General features: G+C 35.4%; 1 protein-coding gene across 9 annotated transcripts in view; it reads left to right on the forward strand.

Moving 5' to 3' along the window:
• Tenm1 (teneurin transmembrane protein 1) overlaps positions 1-24,725 on the forward strand; it is an 875,459-nt gene that overhangs the window by 318,649 nt on the left and 532,085 nt on the right. The gene's annotated exons all lie outside the window — the stretch shown is intronic.

Here is a 24,725-nt window from a genome sequence, read left to right on the forward strand (position 1 = left end):
CAGTAAATGGTGCTGGTAAAATTGGTTAACTACATGTAGAAAACTAAAGCTAGATCCTTATATATCACCCTGCACCAGAATCAACTCCAAATGGATCAAAGACCTTGAACTCAAAGCAGACACTCTGAAAACATTACAGGATGGAATAGGAGAAACCCTAGGTCTCCTTGGCCCAGGCCGAAATTTTTTGAATAGAGACCCGGAAACACAACAAATCAAAGAAAGGTTGGACAAATGGGATTGCATAAAGTTGCAGAGCTTCTGCAGGGCAAATGACATAGCTAGCAAGATCAATAGAAAGCCCACCGATTGGGAGAAGATCTTTACTAGCCATACAACGGACAAGGGTCTCATATCTAAAATATACTTGGAACTCAAAAAATTATTCCCCCCAACAACAAATCCTCCAAGAAACAACTGCCCAATAAATAAGTGGGCGAAAGACTTAAAGAGAAACTTCTCTTAAGAAGAAAGAAGGATGGCCAATAGACACATGAAGAAATGTTCAACATCCCTAGCCATAAAAGAAATGCAAATCAAAACAACATTGAGATATCACCTCACCCCAGTTAGAATGGCAAAAATCAAGAACTCTAACAACAACAGATGCTGGAGGGGATGTGGACAGAAAGGAACCTTACTTCATTGTTGGTGGGAATGTAAACTTGTTCAACCACTTTGGAAAGCAGTATGGAGGTTCCTCAAAAGACTTCACATAGAACTCCCCTATGACCCAGCAATCCCACTTTTGGGCATTTACCCAAATGTTTACAAACAAGACCACACTAAAGCTACCAGCACAACTATGTTTATTGCAGCATTATTTACCATAGCTAAGATATGGAACCAACCCAGATGCCCCTCAGTAGATGAATGGATCAAGAAAATGTGGTATATATACACCATGGAATTCTATGCCTCCATCAGAAAGAATGACATTGCCACATTTGTTAGGAAATGGAAAAACTTGGAAAAAATTATATTAAGTGAAGTAAGCCAGGCCAAAAGAAACATAGGTCCCATGGTTTCCCTTATTTGCAATATCTAGTATATGCATGAGTCAAGAGGAAAAGGTCAGATAATGTGATGTCAGGAAAATGAACCCTTAGATATGTATTTAAATTTTTTTTCTTTCATGCATGTGTTTCTAATGCATTTATAAGATTATCTCTTTGTTGCGTTGTATGTCCTTCCCCCAAAGTATAACCCCTGCTTTCACTATATTTGATGTCAGTATAACTTTAGGAGGAGATGGGGAAAAACCAGTGTTTTAAGGATACAGGTGGACCTGTTGCAACAATGAGAAGTACAAGTTGTCATGTCCAAAACGAGCTTTACAATGTCGGTGTGGGGGGGGGGGAATGGGAGGGGGAAGGAGAAGGATTGGGATTGGGGGGGAGGGGGGGGCTGGGAAGGGACGTGAAGGGTAAACAAAAGGAGGAGTCTGCAATGCTTGGTAAGAAATGTACGCATTATCCTGTCCATGTAATTGTAACCCCTCTGTACAGTATGTTCACAAATAAAATAAAATAAAAAAAAAGAGTTCAGCAGCAGCAGGTTCTGATTGGCAGTTATAAATGACTTTAAGCCTTCAGTTGTTCTCTGTTTCCTTAGACTAAATTCTGAAATACATATTTTAATATTAGTCCCTTCACAAGCTTCCTTTCTAATATTATCTTCATTTTTGCCCTCTATGTGAACTCTAAACCAGCCATACTAGCATATTTATGGAGAAAAGAGCCCTGTGTTGCAGCTTCATTCAAGCTATAATCAGTCCTGCAGATAGGACCTCTCATTCCTATCTGTGTGCTATGCTTTTATCTTTGCTTCAGATGCACTGGCAATGTATTCATTTATTCACCAAATATTTATTCTTCTGTGTGTACAATATTATTTTGTACACCAGATATACAGAGATGAACCAGACAGACATAATCCCTGCCATCGCAGAATTAAGATTCTGGTAGAATTAAAGTCAGTACATAATTGTATATGTCATTCAAATGCTATAATTTTGGTTAGTTCTTTGGAGAAAGAAGTATTTAATCTGGTCGGTATGTAACATAAGTAAACCAAACAAAAAGCAATAGCAGTCACAATAACATGAAGCAAAAAAAGGGGGGGTTGATATATTTGAGAAACTTGAAAAACCATGTTGCTAAAGCCAGGGAGCAAGTGTGCAGTGACGTATAGAGGATCCATATCTTAGCTAAGATATAGAACCAACCCAGATGCCCCTCCAAAGCTTAATGGATCAAGAAAATTATATATATATATATATATATATATATATATATATATATGTATATATATGTATGTATACACACACACACACACACACACACACACACACACGATAGAATTCTATGCCTCCATCAGAAATAATGACATCATCCCATTCATTAGGAAATGGAAAGACTTGGAAGAAATTGTATTAAGTAAGCCGGGCTCAAAGAAACATAGGTCCCGTGGTTTCCTTTATTTGCGATAACTAGTACACGTCTAGGACAAGCAAAAATGGCCAAAAGCTATGTACATACGATAAGAGAAATGAACCCCAAGATAGGGACACAAATATATTTTGTTTCTTGCTATTGTTTCTAACGTATTTATAATGTACCATGTGATTTTTTTTGTTTCTTTGTATGTTCCTCCCCCATGGTATAACCCCTGTTTTTACTGTGTCTGATGTCAGTGTCCTGCATCTTGTATATGTATTTTTATAATTTGGGGAAGGGGAGGGATATAACAATATACTGAAATAAGGATAGAGGTTGACTCATTGTAACAATGAGATATACAAGACACTATGTTGAAAACTTTACAATTTCAGGGGAGAGGGTGGAGTTGGGGAGGTGGGGAGGGAAGAGCTGGTAGGGGAAAAACAAAGGAGGAGGTAACAATGATCTATAGGAAATATACTCATTACCCTACTCATGTAACTGTAACCCTTTTTTTGTGTGTGTGGATCCGGTCGTGGGCCTGAACTCTGGGCCTGGGCGCTGTCCCTCAGCTCTTCAGCTCAAGGCTAGTGCTCTACGACTTGAGCCACAATGCCACTTCGGGCTTTTTTTTCTGCTTATATAGTGCTGAGGAATTGAACCCAGGGCCTCATGCATGCAAGGCAAGCATTGTACCACTGAGCCACCTTCCCAGCCCTAACTGTAACCCTTCTATACAGTATTTTTACAATAAAAATGGAAAAAAAGAAGTACAGAGGAATCCAAATAATACTAGGGTTTGTAGACCATGTTTAGAACTTTCATATTCATTATAAATGTGATAGGAAAATATCAGAGGAGATAATGTGATTATCTTTCTAGTGACATTGCAAATGTTGCATTAGAAAGGGACCAAATTAGATACAAATATATCAGTTAGGTTATTGCAGTCATTTATGCCAAAGATATCAAATATGGAAATGGAAAGAAGTAGGCAGGTCAAAATTAAGAGATAAAAATGATGAGATCAAGTGCTATATTTAATATAAAGAAAAAGACTGGTCAATTGGTGTGTGCAAATGAGTAAATGTTAGTTCTGTTCCCTGAGATCTCAATGCCAAGAGAAGGATCAGATTTGGAAACAAATATAATCATACTAGCTTCAAACTTTTTAAACAATTGCAATACCTACACAACAAATAAACCTTGTATAGCCAAATCTGGAGTACTATGTCAGGGTGTTAATTGCTCCTTCTATTTGTTGAGAACTTACCCATTCATGACATTGCACTTAAATCTACTATTTCCACAAGATATCACTTACCCATTTTTTCCATCCTGGTTTTCCTTTCCTTTGTGCTCTTTCCTAGTGCTTGTTTCCCAGACCACTTTACAGCCTCCAGTTATATATCCTATCATTCCTATGAGAATGTCTTGCTTCCACAGCTAGAAATTAGATGCCTCAGAATTAGAGATTCATGAGAATAGGCTAGCCTTTTCTATTGCAAGTTAGCTTTGTTACTATTATTGGTATTATTGTTAATTTTTTGGGAGTCAAAAGGTGGTATAATTTAATGTAATGGCCAATGGCTACAGCAAGGTGACAAGTTACTAAATACAATTGGTCAAAATGTTTCTTCTCTTCTATGCTATATAGCAATATAGTAAGATTTCCAGTGAAGCAGGCACAATTGATCCTTTCTGTCATTGACTGGATTGTAGTCTCCAGTTTTAGAGGACATTGCACTGAAGACAGTCTCCTCCTGTGTTTCATAAATCATAAATTAAGGAATAGCCAAACTCTGAACTGCATGCCCTTTTGTATATGTGTGTGTATATGTATGAATATATGTATGAATATGTATATCTTTAAATGCAGATTTGTTTATGCATTTTTATTAAGAACATTCATTGTTCAGGAAGTATACCATATATTTATCATTATGTGTCTGGCAAGTGAAAAGAAATTAGTGGCACTGGGGAGAGAAATAGATAAACTCTTCAAATTATTAAGAAGTGCAGTTGTTTTAATAGTCATGCCGCACTAATTTACCAGTCAACACCAGTTTTCTGTGATCTCACAAAAGAACTATATTTTTCCATAAAAAGAGAAATTGTAGAAGTTTTATTTATTTACAGAAATGAAATATTTCATTATGGAATTACATTGAGAACGTATATAAGTGTAGAGAAGTTACAAGTTGCTACTTAATAAAAATGCATTATCTCATTTATTTATTTATCTATTTATTTATTGCTAGTTTGGGGGCTTGAACTTAGGGCATGGGCACTGTCCCTTATTTCCTTGCTCCATACTCTCCCTCTCCTATTCCAGCCACGGCTTTACTTCTGGTTTTTTGGTAGTTAATTGAAATTAAGTGTCTCATAGACTTTACATCCTAGGTTGACTTTGAACTCCAATCCTCAGATCTCAACCTGGTGAGGAGTTAGGATTACAGTAATGAGCCACAAATACACCTGACCCAGTATCTCTTAAATGTAGAATAGTAACATAAATTATAAGCTTTTACCATGTTTTTAATGCCAATTATCCAGTTTTATAATTATGTTACTTTTCTAATTCTTATTGTAACTATGGCCTTTTGTTTTTCAAGTGCAGCCTTTGAACTTAGTGATATAATTTTTTATTATATATATATATATATATATTTTTTTTTTTTTTGTCGGTCATGGGCCTTGAACTCTAGGCCTGGGCACTGTTCCTCAATTCTCCAGCTCAAGGCGAGCACTCTACCACTTGAGCCTCAGTGCCCTTTCTGGTTTTCTGGTGGTTTATTGGAGATAAGAGTCTCATGTTATCTTTAGTATGGCCTTGTTTGTGATCATTTGGGTAAATGCCCAACAAATACATAATAAAATGCTGAAATGAGGATACAGGTTGACCCAGTATAGCAATGAGATGTACAAGACACTATATTGAAAATGAACTTTACAACTTTTTTTGGGGGGGAGGAAGAGATATATGATAGGAGAAAAACAAAGGAGGAGGTAACAATGCTCGATAGGAAATATAATCATTACCTTACTCATGTAACTGTAACCCATCTGTACAGTATCTTTACAATAAAAATATATAAAAATTAATTTCAAGAGGCTCACATATTTTCCTCCTGGGTTGGCTTTGAAACATGATTCTCAGATCTCAGCCTCCTGAATAGCTAAGATTACAGGTGTGAGCCACTGGTACCTAGCATGATATACATATATTAAGATATGGTATATAGGCATGAGACTCATCTTTTGAAAACCTCGTGACTATATATTTTACTTCCACATATGAATTATTAGAACTGCAATGGCCATTTTAGTTTGCCTCACACCTCTCCTAAAGCCTATTTGAATTCCATGTAGCTTAGGAAATAAAGCTGATTTCCAGGAGTAATGAAAGTTACTTTTCTATAATCTTATTCTAATGCTAAACTTAAACTTTAGAAGTAGACTGTATGTGCGTGTGTGTGTGATATGTGTGTGTGTGTATATATATATATATATATATATATATATATATATATTTTTTTTTTTTTTTTGTCGATTGTGGGGGTTTACCTCTGGGCCTGGGCGCTGTCCCTCAGCTCTTCAGCTCAAGGCTAGTGCTCTACCACTTGACTGTATGGGTACCAACCATATGGAGCCAACTTTTAACTGCTGGAGACTCCATAATTTATAGGAGTAAATGGCCTAGGCAAAAATTCAGTCCTTTTACAGAGAAATCAATTATTTGATTCATGTACACAAGGAAAAAAGGAAGGAATGAAGTATTGAGGCCAGGTCTGGCCAGCGCCATATTGGCCACATGGTGGATGGTAGGGTCTGGCATCTTGTCTTCATGCTGGGGAAGGAACACCCCCATCCCATCACCTTCCTCCCAGGTGATGGGCATGCCAGACCCCTGGAGGCAGGAGCAGGCACTTGGCTGGTAGATTACTGAATCTGTCCGTCTAGTGCTTGGGACTGGGAATTTCCTGAGGATCTGCCCACTGTGCAGACCTGTTTATGCCCTGACCAGCCTATCCTCCAGGACTCCATGCCTGGTGTGTCCCTGTGATCATGTCTTGTGTCATATCTCCTGGCTCCTCACCAGTCATCATGGCATCCCAATTCAGATCTCCATTGGAGCTGAGTTGGCTTGTTGGTATTGTTTTTGTTATCTCTTTCCTCTTTAGCATGTATCTTACCTGTGTTATATGTATTTGCACGCTGCAGCCTTTGTAATAACTGGCGGCCTGCAGCCTGTTAACTGTATAATAAGCACTCCAATATTCTATATTTAAAAAAATAAAAGTAAAATATATTCTAATGCTGTTCAGTTTTATATTTTTTAAAAGCAAATACTATTTAGTGTTTATGTATACTATCCTGTTTAGATTGAATGTTTGTATATTGGTTATATCTCATGAAGTATAATAGTGATAAGTTTATAGTTTTATAAATGACTTTTCTTTTCCTTTCCTCTTCTGTCTGGATTCTGCTTTGGATAGAAGAACCTCCCAGAGAAATAAAAAATTTCCCTTCCATCTTTCCCTCTCTCCCAGCCTCCTTCTCTTATGATATTATGTTCATAAGTATTTAGAAGTATTTCCAGAAGCAAATGAACAAGTGAACCAATATCAGAGAGTCAAATGCAACCTGTCTATATAGCCTTCTGGGATCCTCAGTTTTCCCTAATGGAATGATTTTCACCTAATAGATTTCAAATTTGTGTGGGCAAACAAATACCTTCATGCTGGTTGCAAATATTGCTTAGTGGTCCCCATCCTCTGCATGTGCCCTGAAGTAAACCCACATGAAATGCCTGGACAATGTCATAGAGATTAATATACATATGAGATTCTAAGACCACATTTTGTCCAAACTCCATTATTACAAATGTATTCCAACTAGAATATGAATTGTACCTTATTCTAGATTTTTATATTGTTATGATTTTTCCCTAGTTTCTGAAAGTGTCTACCACATTACATTGTATACATATATATACATATATATGTATATATATATGTATATATATATATATATATATATATTTGAGACTACAATTCACTGCTCGAGAATTTCCAGCTCACGTTGTAGAAGTATTAAAAATAATTTTGTGGTGCTAAGGATTGAATTCAGGCACTTGTCCATGATAAACAACTGTTCTTTCTCTGATATATATATTCCCAGCCCAAACTCTTTGTTTTCTTCTTTTGTTTTAAAATTGGGGGGAGGCTTGCTATGTTTCCTAGCTGGCTTCAAACTACCTATTCTGCTGTTACAGTCTTGAGTAACTGGGATTATAGTCATGAATCACTGTGTCCAGCTATTCAAGAGTTCTTAAGTTCTGGTTATTTGTATTCAGATTAATAATTATATAGCCCTCACAGGCAGGAATAAAATTCGAGGCATATAAGGCCCTTTACAAACTGTCTGCATCCTACTTTCTTGACTCTTCTACTCCCAATACTCAGAGTAGAGACACAGAATAGTACTTGTTATCTTGCATTTGCCTGTCTGAACATGTACTTTTCTGTCTAGTTAACATATCAGTGCTGTAGTTATCCTTTAAAATGCAACTCAAATCTCAGAACCTGTAGTAGTCCTCCAACAGAGTGAGTTCCTTGCTTCTTTTGCATGCACCACCCTGGAATAGTACTTATTTCCTTGTCCTGTCATTTTTTTACATGTCTGCCCTGAGTTGCCAGCTCTTCTATGGCGAGGGATATTGTTTACTTCTCCTCTAATCAGCCTATACCATATCATATCACATCATATCACACAATATGGGTTCAAAAAGTGCTTATTCAATAATTCATAGGCTATGCATGTGGAAACTAAGGATCAAAGTACTCCATTGCAATCATATAATTTGGAATTACTTTGTATCAGATTTACTACAACTTCTTAGGTAGTTTGCCCTGAAACAAGAGTTTGGCAAAAAGAAGAAGTGAATAAAACAAAGGAAAATATGGCAATTTGGAAAAGCATAAAACAAAGGAAAATATGGCAATTTGGAAAAGTATTGGATAGGGGTATTCAATAGGAGAAGCTATAGGATAGTATATGAACAAAATGAAAAAAATCCACCTTAGAATCAAGCCTAGAACAAGTAATATAACCAGTTACAGAGTCGTTACAATGACAGTTAGCTAAGTAAGAGTTTTCTGGATGTTACAGTGCATCACTATTTGCATATTTGTTTAAGTCTTTTTCCCCTAAGGTGATTGTTGGGGAACCACATGGACTCAATGTTAAAGGTCTTGTGTAGATTCATATTACATACGTCCTGTGTATCACATATCACTGACAAACACAGATATTCTTCACTCAGAGATTGTTTGGCCTGCACATTTTTCCCCAAACTGGGAGATGTATTCATGTATATAGATTATCCCCTTTCTTGCCAATCCTGTGGCTTGAACTCTGGGCCTGGGCAGTGTCCCTGAGCTTTTGTGCTCAAGGTTAGTACTCTACTACTTAGCCACAGATCCACTTCTAGATTTTTCTGTGGTTAATTGGAGATGAGTCTTACGGATTTCCTGCCTTGGCCAGCTTTGAACTGTAATCCTTAGCCTCCTGACTATCTAGAATTACATGCATCAGTCACCAGCACCTGGCTTAGATTGTCCATTTTAAGTACCTAAAATATTAATGTGATTATTTGTGTTAAACATTTAAGACAATGTTAATAAGGATTTGGACTGTATAAAATTTCAGGTTGAAAAGCACTAATGTTATACATGCTGTTTGTATTTGTTTTCTAGCTTCAAGAGGTTTCAGCAAATGCATTTTGCCAAAATTGCCTGCGTTATTAGTACTAAATGATAGTGCATGAAGAGAAGCACACCTCTATTCAATTTCATACTTCCTTGATTAATTTAAATTTAAAAATATGCTTTAATCAGAATTGAATAGAATATTTTCAATTCAAAACCTTTCTCTGAATTCTGTGATACACACTAAACTCAAGATAGATTAAAGGTTTGCACTCAATTTGTGTAGTCTGTCATTATAATGTTATCTTCTAAACAAGAAATACCCCAAATTTTAATTTGATTATCTCTCACGTTGCTGTGCAGGATTGCACTTAAATAATACCCCCATGCACATTTCCCAATGAATAATATTCCTCTCATCTTTGTTAATGTTGTTAAGTAATTTCAGCACTCTCCTCAAGGCAGCTGCTCTGTGTAGGGAGCTAAACACAGGAGAGGCCAGCATTTTCTTTTATTTGTCTGCCTGCAGACACAGATGTTGTTTGTGTTGTCTGGAAGCAGAAAATATGCTCTAAAATATCATCACTGCTTTCAGTGAGTCAAAGGAACATGACGATAGTGAAGTGAATCCATAAGAATTAGGCCAAAGTGGAATAGTGTTTCCAAATGAGGCATACAAATACATTAAACTCGTGAAAAACAAAGGGCTAATACATGCATGGTTTGAAGGTCTCTTTTCATACCATCCATATCCCTCAAAGTATTTTGGCGGTTGACTGTGAAAATCCAAATAGAAACAAGAAGCAAATCAAATGAAACCTTGGAGGAAAGAAACAGGAAGTTCTAGCATCATCCACATGCACATTGCATAGATGAGATATAAGCTATGAATTTGAATGTGCTACTTACAATTTCACATGCTGAATGAGGTGATTAGAACTCAGTATTAAAATTATTCTGAGTTAGCTTTGTCCACTTAGTTTCTATGTAGCCTTGGACAAATTATTAAAAGTATTTAATCTCTGTGAGCCTCAGGTGTTTATTTGAAAAATATGAATACTACTAACATTCTCACATGGTATACTGTAAGGATTAAATGATATAATCTGTGCTTTAAGGTCTAATATATAGAAAATGCATATATATATATATATATATATTTGAATTATAACTTTTTCTTTTATTAGTAGGTAGAATTGCATGTTCCTTGGTAGATTGACCTCTATCCACCTGTGACCCAGGCCTGTAGAATGTGTGCTTTAAAATCAGAACTACTGGTCCAAGTGTTTTTTTTTAATTGTGAAAAGCTCCCCTACGACCCAGCAATCCCACTTTTGGACATTTACCCAAGTGATCACAAACAAGACCATACTAAAGCTACCAGCACAACTATGTTTAGTGCAGCATTACTTAACATAGCTAAGATATGGTCCAAGTGTTTAAGCCTAAATCATTGTGTTTATTCATTTTTAATTGAATTGCTTGGTAACTGAGGTAGATTAGTTTTCAAATTTCTACAGCAAATAAAGAATGACCTTAGCTCATAAGTATAAATTTACAATTGGAGGTCTGCCTATAATGTAAGCAACAGTATCAAAAATATTTTACCTATTCAGATATACTTCAAATTGAGGTCCAGACTGACCCAATTTACAGGAGTGTTTGACTAGTATGCAAATTTTTCTAATATAACTTCTCTTTGGTATATTTTGTAGGGTGACATAATTAGATCAGGTATTTAGTTTATATTTAAGCCATTATGCTTTTTATTATACATGTACCATACAACTCAACAAAACTCATGTAGAAATTCATAATAAGTGAAAGGAACATTACTAACCTCCAATTATTGAAATGTATTTTGAGGACTGTTGAAAATAAGTAGGGCTTCATTAGCATTGAGTTAACCAAAACATGTCTCCTAGTCTTTGAACCAGATAGCATACAATGAATCACTAGAATTATGACAGAAATTTGTACTATTAAATAGGACAAAGTCACCTAGCATAAGCAACAATGGCAAGTATCATCACTAGTGTCATCAAATGATCTTAGTCTATCATGGTACTTTATAATTAAGCCTAAAGTAGCCTATAAATTCTGCCTGTCATAAGATCAAACTGAATTTGTTGGATTTGTCAGCATCAGTGTGTAATACCCTAAACATTTCTGAATATAATATATAATTTAGAATATGTTATTGCACATATTTTACATATTTAGCACATATATTGTATATAAACATGTACATACAGAGAGAAAGAATATAGTACATATTCTACTCAATGCCTGGGAATTATAAAGCTTTCCACTCAAGCTGTCGGGAACAGAGTCTAATTTCATCCAATTTCAGATTTAGAGGCTGTTTTCTTTATTCCTTTAGAGGGTATTTGTATTGTCTTTCATGGTATTCTTCCATATGTATGCTGTTCAAAATGCAAAAGAACTCCCTTAAGAACCCTCTAAAGGTCTTCATAGTTTCCTCTTTGTGCAGTTCTGCCCATAGGGACTCTGTATGTCAAACCTTGGCTATCTTGATCTTCCTAAATGACTAAATCCATCTTATCCACTCATAGGAACCAAGAGGTTCCACCTCTTTGTAGGCAGTAAACTTGAACAATCATAGAGTTGATTTCACTTCTTCCATATATCACCATAATCATTATCCTTCATTGACTAAGAGCACATATCAATTTCAACCCAACTGAAATTGGTGGTTCTGTTCATTTTGTGTGGTATTTGTTTTCATTTCAGATGGGAAGGTGGATTTAGTTCATTTCATCCTATCTTGACTGAGAATGGGAGTTCTTCCACATAATTTAATATAGTTTTGAAAATAAAATTCAAATTTAAAAATTCCTAATGAGTGTCCAAAGAGTTATTTCTTCAACCTTTACCTGCCTGAAGAGTTTCTTTTTCTTATCCATGAAAAGTGTTTTAAATAACTTCTGAATTTGTGAAAACAGAACTCTCAAAAGAGCTACAACTACCCCCTCAGGATAGTCTACAAACCCACGGAGATATTTCTATATCAGTGAGTAATGGGAATACCATTACAGGATGTTAATACCATATTTCAAGGACATATAGTATATGTCCTGAGGACATTTTCATAAGGACAAAGTTTCTATTCAGTTATACTAAATGTTGTTTTTAACTAAAGCCTTATGAGTGTTCTCAGTAAAAGTCCCAAAAGTCCTACACTCTAGTACATATTTCTGAAGAATTTCAATAGGTAATCATTTCCCAAGTCTTTAGGACAGACAAAAAGTACAGTAAATAATGATTCCTTTGTGGAACTGAATCAGAAGACTATCCAGGGTACTTGCTCTTCATTAGTCAAATATCAGTTATACATTGTTCTTTCCTGAGTCCACAGACAGTGGGCTGCTGTTTTTACTTTCTTGCCAAATTTGCAGAACATCTATTATTTGAAATATACAGCTAATTGACCAAAACAACAATTTTCATTTTGCATTAGTAAGCATTGTTTTGGTAAGTAAAACCATCTCATATATATCAAAAATATATTCAAGATGTTAACTCTTTCAAGAGTGATTTTTATACTATTGATTTTTAATATTTGGTATACAATGATAAGTTGGCCTAAAAGATTTGTAGGACCTGGGCTAAGTAAAATACTACCTTAAACATACAGCCACCTAATATTCAATAAGGGAGACGAAAATACGAATTGGAAGAAAGATAGCCTCTTCAAAAAATGTTGCTAGAAAAACTCACTATCCATGTGCAGAAAACTGAAGATAGATTCTCATATAGTACCCAGTAATAGAATCAATTCTAAATGGATCAAAGTCCGAAATTTAAGACTAGATACTATGAAAATGTTACAGGAAGGAGTAGGAGAAACATTAGGCCCTCTAGGCATGAGTTGGAACATCCTAAGATCCAGAATCACAACAAATCAAAGAAAGACTGGACAAATAAGACGGCATAAAACTGAAGAGTTTCTGCATGACAAAGGACATAGCTAGCAAGATAAATACAAAGCCCACAGTATGGAAGATTTTTCTACCAGCTATACACCAGACAAAGCCCTCATATCTAAAATATATTTAGAGCTCAAAATATTAAATCTCCAAAACATAAACCCTCAAAAGCTCAGCAAACCAATCAATAAATGGTCTAGAGACTTCTCTGAGGAAGAACTAAAAATGGCCTATAGGCACATGAAGAAATGTTCAACATCTCTGGCCATAAAGAAATGCAAATCAAAACAACACTGGGATTCCACCTCACCCAGTTAGAATAGTAATTATCATGTAAACTAACAAACAGATGCTGGTGGGGATGTGGCTAAAAGGGAATTCTATTATTACACTCTGTTGGAATGTAAACTTGTTCAGCCACTCTGGAAAGCAATATGGAGGTTGCTCAAAAGACTAAACTTAGAGCTTCCCTATGACACAGGAATACCACTCTTAGGTATTTATTCAATAGAACACAAACAACACCATATTAAAGCCAACAGCACAACCATGTTCATTGCAGTATTATTTACCACAGCAACATATGGAATCAACTCAGATGCCCCTCAGTGGATGAATGGATCAAGAAAATATGGTATATATGCACAATAGAAGTCTACTCATCCATTAGGAAGAATGATATTGTACCATTCATAAGGAAATAGTAAGACTTGGAAAAATTGTAATAAACAAAGTAAGCCAGATCCAAAGAAACATAGATTGCATGGTTTCCCTTATTTCTGGTAGCTGGAATGTGCCTATAAATCTACAGGCAAGCGGGCCGCTGGTGGCTCATGCCTGTAATCCTAGCTACTCAGGGGGCTGAGATCTGAGGATTGAAGTTCAAAGCCAGCCAGGGAAGGAATGTCCATGAAACTCTTATCTCCAATAAACCACCAGAAAACTGGAAGTGGTGCTGTAGCTCAAGTGGTAGAGCACTAGCCTTGAGCTGAAGAGTTGAGGGACAGTGCTCAGGCCCAGAGTTCAAGTCCCACGACCAACAAAAAAAAATCTACAGGTAAACACATGGAATGATAAATTCCAAAGGTCTCTAGACATTTACAGTGAGGCCTAAGAAGGTATGCATAGGAGTGGATCACAAAGGCTCAATAGGTATGTGAATATGATCATATAAAATATTATTTTACAAAATGAACTCCAAGAAAAGGAAATGAGATTTGTTTTAGTTGTTGTTGTTGCTCTTTTTATTTACTTTTACTTTTGTCTTGTTTACTAGTGTCTCTGTTTGAGAGGGGAAGAGAGGGCACACGAAAAATAGTACCAAAGGTGAACAAACATAACAGCGATGCTAAACACTGTGTGGAAAATTAACTGTACAGGAGGGAAAACCTAGGTGTGAGCAAGGGGAGAAACAACAAAATGGTGAGAAAAAAGACAAAGGGGGAACCTATGCAATAGCTATACTGGCAAGACAATAGGTTGGAAATGATCTGTACAACTAGTGTGTAGGGAGGGGATTAAAGGGAAGAGAAAAAGGGAGAAAAGTGACAGAAGGGATAACAAGTTAGACAAGAAATGTAATTACTACCTTATTTATGTAATTGTAACCCCTATGTACATCACCTTGACAATATTTTTTTAAAAAGACAGGGTTCAAAACAATTGTACTCATTACCTGATTCATGTAATTGTAACCCCTCTGTATATCACCTCCACAATAACAATAAAATCTTTTAAAATACTACCTATATGGCCAGCCCTTAGATCACATCGCACATTGCATTCTTTTGTTTTTCATTACATTACTAAGTATAGGTAGTCATGATATTTAAAATGCTTTTATTTATTTTTAGACATATAGTGAATTGATTAATACAGTTATGCAAATTCATATATATATCTTGTATATAACTAATTTTGTATGAATCCCTGCTCATAAAGCCTGGCTCTCAATTGGAATGCTGTGCCCATCAAAGCAAACAGTAAAAAATATAGATGACAATAGTTTACAAACTAAGGAAGGAAAAATGTTTAACTTCTTCCTTCCTTGCCTAATAAGAAATAAAAAATTTAAAAAGCATAAGTACATTTAGCTCTCATGGGAACTAGGTGATAATCTTTTCTGGGAGATGATTGTTTCTTTTGTTCTTAGGGCTCTTGTAGGTGACCCATTTTTCATTCCAAGAATGTTATTTGCTGTAGAATCCCTAACTCCTAAAACCTCCACTGCCAAATGAGCACCCAAAGTCTACCATACTGATAAATTACCAACATATAATTCCTAACACTGAGTTATAAAATATTTATGGGTTATTATAGGAGTTAGAGTACTGATTTAAAAGATAAAATGTAATATAAATATGAAGAAAATAAAAATATACTTCAAGTGTAAATGTATGTAGTAGGCAAAATAATTTAGGAAAGGCCAGAATTTAGAATGATGGAAGAATGAGAATTTGGAGAATATTTTGTGAACGTTCACATATAAATATAAAACAGGCTGGATATATACGATCGATTATTTTTAAAAATCACAGGGAATTTTTTTTTTCTCAGTCATGGACCCTGAACTCTGAGCTTGGGTGCTGTCCCTCAGCTCTTCAGCTCAAGGCTAGTGCTCTACCACTTGAGCCACAACACCTCTTCCAGATTTTTCTGCTTATGTGGTGCTGAGGAATCGAACCCAGAGCCGCCTCATGCTTACAAAGCAAGCACTCTACCACTGTGCCACCTTCCCAGCCCCACAGGGAATTTTTTATCTGGTTCGCATGATATGTTCAAAGATAGATAGCGAAGATAAATGGAGTATTATTGGAAGGTATCAAGAATCACTTCAACAGAGAAGAATGTAGTTAATTCAGTAGTACTACATGTACACTAACTTAGGTGGTACAGTTCTATCTTAGCATCTTTACTCATTCATCCCCAAATAAATACTAACAGAGTTGGAAATGTTAAGACATTACACTGTCTGCCTTTATGAATATGTGCATAAAGCACTCACAAGTGTTTTTTAATGGTTATTTAGCTTTAGTGTTCTCACTCCTCTGGATGGAATTGTGCTGTAGATTAATGTAGTTTAAAATTTCAGACACACACATATTGAGCAAACAACTTCACATGCTTAGTGAGCATAATAGAAAACACAAGTATACCTGGAAGACCACAGTGGGCAATAAGGATTTAGGCTCAAAAGTGTTATGAACAGCCAGAAAATTGGACCAGCACAGGTAAGAAATGAGAAATTTTTAGGGCCATTGAGCACCATGCATTTGCAGTGCTCAGTAGCCCTGAAAATTTCTCATTTAGACCAGGAAGTCCTTGTCTTGTTTGAAACGTTGAAATAAAGGCAACATTCACAGTTTCCCATTGATCTAAATTTCTCTTGTAGTCTGGGACCTCCCACTATTTTCTCTGGTCCCTGATTCTTTTCTAAACTCTTGTTAGAAATATTGTGGAGCAGGCATCCACTTTTTCACTGCTGTCTGAGTTGGCTTCAACACAAAGTTTTCCAATGTTATGTGAATGCAGTCTTTTGTTTGTTTGTTTTTGTATAGTTGATATACAAAGGGGTTACAGTTACATGAATCAGGTACAAACAGTACAATTATTTTTGAACCATGTCTCCCCTTCTGTTGGTCTCTCCTAGTCTTTCACTCTAGTCCCCACCCAAAAGACATATAGTTCATTTTCCACAGTGTCTAGTGAGAATCACAGTTGTATTTGTTCATCCTTGTTCGACTTTTTATGTGCCCTCCCCAACCCTCCCAAATACAAAAAACAAGACAAAAGGAAAAGAAAACAAAAATATCAACAATGGTAACTAAAGAATGGCTCGTGTTTTCTTTTCTTGAAGTGCATTTCAGAGATTATTTTATATGATCACCTGTCCATAGCTATTGAGCCTTTGTCCACCATTCCTATGCATAGCCTCCTTTGGCCTCTGTATATTACTGACTAGAGTCAAGAAAATATGGTGTGTATATATATGTATATATATACACACAATGGAATATTTATATATGTATATACAATGGAATTCTACATATCCATCAGAAAAATGATATTGTACCAATATAAGGAAATGGAAAGTCTTGGAAAAATCATATTAAGCAAAGTAAGCTAGAGCCAAAGAAACATAGGTTTCATGGTTTCCCTCATTTGTGGTAACTAGAATGTGCCTATAAATCTACAGTAAACACACTGAATGACTAAAATAAATAACACTAGGACATGAATATAGTCTTAATGGAGCCAGCCTTTAAGATAAGAATTAGTTCAAGGAAATAGTGAGCAGTAACTTAGTCCCACATTAAATTTTCTTCCTCTCCTTAGATTACTGAAGGATGTTTTAATCTCTAAGTATGATTGGAGCTTGTTTTTATTTCCTCCAGGTTCCTAACTCATCTCCCTTCCTTTTGACTTTGTGCTACAAGTCTTTGTCCTTCTCTGAATTGGGCTGTTTTACAGATGAGCAATTCACTGTACTTCCAAAAACATTCTCCTTGACATTACCATGGTCTTTTAACTATGTTCTGGATTATTTCCAATGCATCATTATTGGCTTGCTACAAAGCATGAGTGTTTATACTTCCGGCTTTTAACACTGCTCAGATTGGTTGCTCTGTTTTTGTAATGACAGATGGAGAAATCTTGAAAATTAAATAAGGCATAATTGGTAGGTTCTGCGTGCTGAGTTAATGGCTGAATTTAAAACTGTGAGGAAAGGATCAGGTTTCAGGAAGCTTAGTTATTTAAGTCCTTGAAGAGCCACAGCCCTTTACATTGGGAATACTCTCTCTCTCATGTGCCCTCAGCAGACAAATACAGTTCAGATTTAGGTGATGTGCCTTTATTACTTTGTTATCTCTAGAACCTTTAAGAAGGCTTTCTGTGAAACTTCCCAAAGGACCTAGCATGTCTGGTTAACACAATCTGCTTATTCTCTAGTTCACCACTGTATATATTGATAAAGCTTTCTTATGAATAGAATAGGAAATTAAGTTGGAATAATCCCTTAAGAATAAGAAAAATCAGGGAAGATTATTTTTTGTTTCCTTGACTTGAAACTGAATGGGTGTTCAGTGAAGCTGTGTTTAAGTAAACTTGCATGAACTGATTTGTTTGACAATTTGATATCATTTTCTTTTCAAAGCCCCCAAACTGAGAAATACAAAATAGTATCTAATAGTGAAAGCTATTTGTTTCCTATCTAGGCATTGTTCATTTCTTTTTTTCTTTGTGTTTCTTACTGAAGACTATTATAATATATTGAATTTCCCCCAAAGCCCATATGAATTAATACTTTGTCAACAATATTTCTCATTTTATGTCATTTTATTCATGTTGTCATAGAGTAATACTTTCAATAAGCCATGCTTATACCCTATAATTTTATTTTTGATGAGTAACCACTTGCTCAGTTGCCTTTTTTGTACTTTACATTTAAAATATGCTATTTATCTACTAATAGTCTAACAATTCATAATAGTTATCTAGGCTGTATCTATACTTTAAGACTGATCATCATGACACAAGCTCTTATTTAAAAATGCATGTGAGAGCTAGGTGCCCATTGCTCACACCTAAAATCTAGCTTTTTAGGAGGCTGCAATCTGATGATCATGGTTCAAAGCCACTGAGAGCAAGAAAGTCCGTGATACTTATTTCCAATTAACCAGAAGAAAGCTGGAAGTGGTGCTGTGGTTCAATTGCTAGAGTACTATCCTTTGACAAAAAAGTTTAGGGACAACATCCAGGCCCTGAGTTCAAGCCCCAGGACTGGCACAAAAAAATGCATGTGAGAATAGAAGTATAAATACACCTTCATTCTCAAAAACACTCTTTTCCTCTTGAATATTGGCCATACATAGTTAGAGAATTTTAGAACAAATCAGTTATTTGGAGATTTATTCCAAGGAGAGTCTATGCATTTTGCAAGTGAAGAAACTGAGTACCCCCTCAAGTAACTTATTCCGAACACTTGGATAATTAATAATAATTCTCCATATAATCCACAAAGGCTATTATGAGTCATAGTAACTGAAACTAATAATTTTATCCACATTGCTTATTTTGGATATAGTCCCTTTAAAAGCTATATTCCCAATTTCTCAGGTCACAACTAAGATTTATCATGTTTCTTCACTTCCAATCATTTATCTAGAGTATGATACCTAAAAGCTCTCTTTTTAGAATAGTAGATGGGTAGACTTTAAGAAAAATAAAATCTTGAGCTTATCAGCAGCCCAGAGATGGCATTTCTTAAAAATGTTGATATAGATAACTAGCATTACTTTCTCTTTCAAGTTTTGATAATGGCTTTCCATGCTGAACACCTGAAGATAACACTAGATTCTAAGGGAAAATGCAAGTACTTCATTTTATTAAGTACTTCATAACATTTGAAATCTGGTATTAATACAGGTAAGTATAAAATGATCTTATTGCCAGAACCATGCAAGTTTGTCTCACGATCCCTCTCCACAGTATACTTCCTTAGCTGCTGAAAATTCAATACTGATCAGTTTAATTCTGAAGTCCCACTTAAATTTGACTTCCAATTGCTAATGGCCTCCTGATGAATGTACTCCCTAAAGCATCAATGAAAAGTCATGTATCAGTTACTCTTGATTACTCTTGGCTTAAATATAAACAAGATAACATTATTACTTCTGTTTTGTTCCTGTTGCATATACTTTCTTCATCTGGGGTGAGGGAAAAAAGCAAAACCTTCTTCCAGCTCTGAAACTCTTCACCTGAAAAAAATGTGCTAACTCAGAATCACCTCAGCAGAGGAAGACCATGAAAGAGGTGACATTGATCACAATGCATTGTACTCATAAAGTGATATGTTGAATTGAAATCCCTTTGTACAACTAATTAGTGACAATAAAAAAATAATCAAAAGCCCGGTGCCAGTGGCTCACACCTGTAATCCTAGCTATTAAGGAGGCTGAGATCTGAGGACAGTGGTTCAAAGCCAGCTCAGGAAAGAAAAGTCTGTGAGACTCTTATCTTTAATAAACCACTACAAAACCGGAAGTGGCGCTGTGGCTCACATGGTAGAGCGCTCGCCTTGAGCTGCAGAGCACAGGGACAGGGCCCAGGCCCATGACTGACAAAAAACAAAAAAGCTAATAAAATCTTCTTTTTTAAAAAAAGAATCACCCTGGGATTTTAACACAAACCACTAGAAAAACATACAGAAGTATAATTGAAGTACAGCAAACAATACTTACTTAAAGTACACAATATGGAAGTTTGGGCATGTATATATCTAGAAGTCCTTCAGTTCATGCCAAAATTTCCTCATTCCCTATTGTTATGCAACTTCCCTTTCAGCCTCTTTCTCAGGAACCCCCCTCATGATAGTTTCCAATTTCTAGTTTTCTATAAATGGAAGCATGTAATATACAATCATTTGTCTATTTTCTGTCAAGCAGCATAATTATTTTGAAGTCTTTCCATATTGTTGTGCATTAACAATTCATTCTTTCTCTGGAAAGTCTAATATTTCATTTTGTGACTATAACACAGTTGATTACTCCATGCACCTATTCATCTATTTATGTACACTTGGGTCATAGCTACTATTTAGCTGTTATGAATAAGCTCCTATACACAACCTTGTACAAACTTGTTTCTTTCTAATATCCAAAGGTTAAAATTACTCTCCTAGCCCGGCACTGGTGGCTCATGCCTGTAATCTTAGCTACTCAGGAGGCTGAGATCTGAGGATCAAGGTTTAAAGCCAGCCCGGGCAGGAAAGTCAGTGAGACTCTTATCTCCAATTAACCACCACTAAACAGGAAGTGGTGCTGTGGTTCAAGTGGTATAGCGCTTGCCTTGAGCTGAACAGCTCAGGGACCGTGCCCAGGCCCAGAGTTAAAGCCCCACAACTGATTTAAAAAAAACAAACAAACAAAACTCTCCTCGTAAGTATACCTTAAACATTTTCGGAAACTGCTAAACTATTTTTCAATATAATTGTACCATTTTACTTTTTTTTTTTTTTTTTTTTTTTTTTTTACCACAAGTGTGCAAGAATAATAGCTGCTCCAGATTTCTTTATTTGTATCTTCCCGGTAACTAAGTCATGTTAGCATCTTTTCATTTGCGTATTGATGTTTCTTCATCTTTAGTTGTGAAGTGTCTGTTCAAAATGTTTGGACATTTCAAATTTTCAACTTCAACTCTATATTAATATTCTCAGTCTTAGGCTCTTGAGAGATGGCTAAACAGATTCCTTAGAATAAAAGTTATATACACATGTGAGACTGCAAACATGTCCTTTACTTGACTATATCTACACCCGTTTATTCTTATTTTGGGGGGGGGTCCGGTCGTGGGGCCTGAACTCTGGGCGTGAGTGCTGTCCCTCAGCTCTTCAGCTCAAGGCTAGTGCTCTACCACTTGAGCCACAGCGCCACTTCAGGCTTTTTTCTTTTTGCTTTTGTGGTGCTGAGGAATCGAACCCAGGGCCTCATGCATGCAAGGCAAGCACTCTTCCACTGAGCCACCTTCCCAACCCCACACCTGTTTATTCTTGAAATGTAGTTTCTCATTGAACAGTCTATCTATTTAAACCTCACATATTGTTAAGTTTGGGCTTATTTTTCCCTTGTGGATAACTTTTTGGTAAGAATAGATCTATAATAAACCTAGTTGAACTTCATCTTCTCTAGGGATTATGTAGTATTTTAGTTAACAAAATAATACATCCAAGGATGAAAAATAAGAACTTAAGGTACATTGTTAAACATCATGAAGATTTTTGTATATTTAAGGAAATATTTTAGCATAGTAACATTGATATCAAGAAAGAGAAGCTAGGAGCCAGTGGCTCATGCCTGTAATCCTAGGTACTCAGGAGGCTGAGATCTGAGGATCACTGTTCAAAGCCAGCCCTGGAAGAAAAGTCCTTGAGACTTCTATCTCCAATTAATCACCAGAAAACTGGAAGTGGTGCTGTGGCTCAAGTGGTAGCACACTTGCCTTGAGCTGAAGAGCAGAGAGACAGTGCCCAGGCCCAGAGTTCAAGCCCTACAACTGACAAAAAAAAAAATAGAGAAATAAAAATGTTCACTGAATCATCTACTATAATAAAGGAAATACTTTCTTTCCTTTTCTTTCTTTCTCTTTTTTTTCTCTTGGTTTTCCTTCACTACTTAAAAAAAGAACAACTAAAAGGTAATTTGGATTATGTCTTTTCTGGTCATAGACTGGATAAGGACATATAAATTTATCTGGCTTCTTAATTCGAATTTTTACTTAATTTTTGTTTCTTAAGGTACATTTCCAATAGAAAAATAAATTCTTTATATTATACATATTCTATGTAATTATGTGATCAGATTTCATTTTGGTTGGGAAAATTTCTTCAACCAAAAGAAATATGTTAATATTTGTCATTGCTTTTTTATGAAACCTTATCTAGTGTTTTATTAATCTAGAATAACAAATGGTCATATATTTACTTTTTATTTGCTTATCCTTTTTCAAGAAAAGTCATGACTCAGAGGCTCATATTCAAACTCCAAAAAATCCACATCTCATATGCTGTCATCTGAGTAAAACTAAATCAAAGTCTGTGCTTTTGAAAGTAATTTAACTAATTAGTGTCTCAAATCCATGGGACATAAATGGAGACACATCACAGCAGTTCAGAAGAAATACTTTCTTTGTTATGTCTGCAAACAGAATTTAGAGCTGGATAGGAAAAGCTGTGTAATAATACCATGATGAGGTTGTACTCACAGTGAGCCCACTTTCATGGCTTCCAAGGACTTCAGAGAAACATCTAGGGCCATATTTTTCAAAGTGTGAGTCTCTGGATCTGCAGCATAGTACTGGCCTTGAAACGCATTCAAAATGAAAACTCTGTGGCCTTGCAAGCTGCAACAGAAATTAGAAATACGGATAGGAATGGAGGTGGGGATGGCATACAACTATCATGTTTTAACAAGCCTTCTAGGTGATCTTGGGGCAGAGAAGTTTGAGAACCAGTTATATAGAGGAATAAAAGAAGTTTTGTATAGAAAACCTATATAATAATCCTTTCTTACAGCTCAGAGCTGACAGGTTCATTAGTGGGTTGCTATAGCAACAACTGCACAAAAGTATTGGATAATGAAACATTGTGAAATTAGGAAGGATGAATATTAACTGATCCCAGAATTCTAAAATCCTAAAATTCATATTGTGCAAATGGATTTTTCCTTTTATCCTTATGGTACAGTAGCATATTTGATAAGGTTTTATGTTTGATAAGTAGAAACCATGTCTGACTTTTAAACATCATTCCTTTGGAATTTACTTAAGAAATCACACCTAACATACAGTGACAAATAATTCTGAAAAAGTCCCTATTCATTGTAATTCTCTAATATATTACAGTATATTTATTTGACAACAATAACTGTTGTACAAAGCATAGTGCTAGGCAGGCACATAATGTTTATTAAATATGTGTTAAAGTTAATGTGTAAAACCCCTATCCAGATATTTATATTACAGTAGTAGTTATAACGGGTAGATTCATAGTCTGTATTTTCTCTAGTATATAGTCTAAGATTCAGCATTTTCTGCATTCAAAGAATTAAATTTAGGTTAGGGTTTGCATTTTATTGATATGTGCTAAGGATTAGATGCACTCAGCTAAGCTTCTTCCTGGCCAAATGACATACCTTGTCTCTGATGACAATTTGAGAAAATCCCATATAGTGTACTACATCCCAGGATTACCTTATCTAAGTATTACATGGACATTTCAGACGATATGTCTTGGCATGTGGTCATTTTCCATTAACTTATTAAGGATTGTTGAAGCATCTTTTCCCCTTCTTGACACTTTGCCATAATTGAATGTAAAATTCACTATAAGACTAAATGTCTGATATTCAAGCAGTAAACTGATGGGACATCATTGGTATCTAGCAGAAATGATGCCCAAATGGGTGTTTTAAAGAAAGGGGTATGTTGTTATCTGATGTTGGCTAAAGAGAAATGAAATTTCTACTATGAGCCTTATTTCTGCCATCTATTAGAAGATTTGATCATGTTTGTAACCTTCATTTATGTTATATTCATGTATAGATTGAATTAACCTAATTAGCATATAGCAGGCCTTGGATACAATGGGAACTTATATTGTATATATGTAACTTTACAATTTAAAATAACATGTTTCAGAACAAATATTTAGATATGCATATCTGAATTTTTGTGTTTTCCTTCTCAAGGTTTTCATACTGATCTATTTGTTTTTAAGTCTTACATAAATAAAATATTTTTTTAAAAAAGCAAGTAAATTTGATCATTTAAACACAGGTGTGTTATAAGGTTCATGTATATTTTTTCTAAATGAGAAATGACTTTAAAAGGACAGCTTTCTACACTTTATATTTTCTGAACTCACTTATTTCATTATATTTTGTGCGAGCAAAAATTGTAGCTATAAAGTTATTTTAGGCATGCTCTTCCCAGAACCATGTAAGAATCAAGAGGAGCATAATTTTAAGCTACAGAAGTGCAAAATAAGCACAGAGTCCTAGCTACTATAAATAAAATGCCAGAATTCTAACTTTGCAAAAACAAAAAAACACAAAAATTAATATCAA

This window comes from Dipodomys merriami, unplaced genomic scaffold (genome assembly GCF_024711535.1).
Source record: "Dipodomys merriami isolate MVZ:Mamm:240054 unplaced genomic scaffold, mDipMer1.0.p SCAF_3, whole genome shotgun sequence".
NCBI classification, from domain to species: Eukaryota; Metazoa; Chordata; class Mammalia; order Rodentia; family Heteromyidae; genus Dipodomys; species Dipodomys merriami.